This window comes from Glycine soja, chromosome 17 (genome assembly GCF_004193775.1).
Source record: "Glycine soja cultivar W05 chromosome 17, ASM419377v2, whole genome shotgun sequence".
NCBI classification, from domain to species: Eukaryota; Viridiplantae; Streptophyta; class Magnoliopsida; order Fabales; family Fabaceae; genus Glycine; species Glycine soja.
In genome coordinates, this window is record NC_041018.1 from 17,114,130 (window position 1) to 17,116,241 (window position 2,112).

Consider the following 2,112-nt stretch of genomic DNA (forward strand, 5'->3'; position numbering starts at 1 on the left):
GCTTCTTTGTCTCGGCTGATGAAGATGAATTTGTGGCTCCTTCATGCATTCCTCTAATGACAATAGCATCACTTCTGGCACTAAATTGCTAGGATTTGGAAGCCATCTTCTCAATTAAATTTCTTGCTTTAGCAGGGGTCATGTCTCCAAGGGCTCCACCACTAGCAGCATCTATCATACTTCTCTCCATGTTACTGAGTCCTTCATAAAAATATTGGAGAAGAAGCTGCTCAGAAATCTGGTGGTGAGGACAACTGGCACATAGTTTCTTAAATCTCTCCCAGTATTCATATAAGCTCTCTCCACTGAGTTGCCTAATTCCTGAAATATCTTTTCTGATGGTCGTGGTCCTGGAAGCAGGGAAATTTTTTTCTAAGAATACTCTCTTGAGGTCATCCCAACTCATGATGGACCTTGGAGCAAGGTAATATAGCCAGTCCTTTGCCACTCCCTCCAGAGAATGAGGAAAAGCCTTCAGAAATATGTTATCCTCGTGGACATCTGGAGGTTTCATGGTAGAGCAGACAATATGGAATTCTTTCAGATGTTTGTGCGGGTCTTCACCTGCAAGGCCATGAAACTTTGGAAGCAAATGGATTAGTCCAGTTTTAAGAACATATGGGACATCCTCATCAGGGTATTGGATGCACAAGCTTTCGTAAGTGAAATCAGGTGCAACCATTTCCCTTAGAGTCCTCTCACGGGATGGAGGTTGTGCCATGTTCTCAGAATGCTCAAAATCAGGATGTTCAAAATTACCAACCACAGAATGCTCAGACTCACCAATAATAGAATGCTCACGATGCTCAAAAGGTACAAAATGATGTCTAGCTAATCTATGAAATGGCCTATCTATCTCAGGATCAAAGAGTTGTAAGTCAGATGGATTGTCTCTAGTCATACACTACATTCAGCATGCACAACTAGTTGTCTTCTTATGCAAGTAACAGTGTAGATTTGAACTACAGCTACCCCCAAATGATATCCAAATGACTTGAAATTTTGTGAGCACCACCCTAAAATCATGAAAAGATGGCACAAAAATTTTCAGGCAAAAATTCAAAGTCTAACTATGGAAACTATCTAAAGAAAGTTTAGAAAAATAAAACAATAAAACTTGAAAAAAAAAAACTAGTAAACAGGCGATTATGGCTAGCTAGAGACCTCAGTCGGCCTTAGGCTGACTTCCACAACATGTGAAATTTTTTTCTACCCCAAATACATATATAATAATAGTCATTCTGATACCCGAAGCAAAAGTTATGGCCATTTGAAGTTTTGACAAAAATCAAATTCACTACTTTTTTGGAACTTTCAAATCTGACCAAACTAAGGGCTCCAGCTATTTTTCCCACAAAATATGGATCAAAAGAACCTATCACACCAAAATTCAGCCAAAAATAACAACCCTAACAATCAAAACAAAAATCTCCAATTAAATTGTCAGTAGCAGTCACTAATTTAGTCATTAAGGGATTTGCACTACTACTCTGTTTTCCAGATCAGCAAAAGTGGTCGCTAAATCCGTCGCAAAGCACTATTCACAGCAAAACACAAAAACTGAAACAGGGGGAGTGCTGAACAGAAAAACTAAAACAAAACACCACACTAAACAAAATAACAAGACACTAACACAACACTAACACAACACGAAAACTAAAAACAACTAAACATAAAACACGAATCACTAGCTATTATGAACCTTTCGACACTACTCCCCGGCAACGACGACAAATTTGATCGAGGCCGTACCCGAATCAAATAAACATTAAAATGCAGTAACTAGGAAGTGATCCTAGGTCGTTTCCCAACAAGCAATGATAAACCAAATGTTCACAACAGATAGTAGGAAAATAGTAATGAATTGGGGGGGGGGGGTTGTTTGCTTTTGTAAATTAAACAGTGAATAAATGTGAATTATAAAATATCATAATTAAAACACGTTGCTTCCCCTTGATTCACAAGCAAGTCTCTTATCCTAGGTTACGAGAGTTTATCCTTTATCAGTTCAACCACTTAATCCAACCCTAAATTAAATTACTAAGTGAAATTTAACATAAGGCATTCATTATGTGATTATGCAACACATACACCAATTAATCATGAACGATC

At 37.9% G+C, this 2,112-nt stretch overlaps 1 non-coding gene across 1 annotated transcript; it reads left to right on the forward strand.

Moving 5' to 3' along the window:
* Positions 1-236: 236 nt before the first annotated feature.
* LOC114394349 lies at positions 237-343 on the forward strand. The gene has a single exon (XR_003662749.1). It is a non-coding gene; the product is annotated as a small nucleolar RNA R71 (small nucleolar RNA).
* The last annotated feature ends 1,769 nt before the right edge of the window (positions 344-2,112 follow it).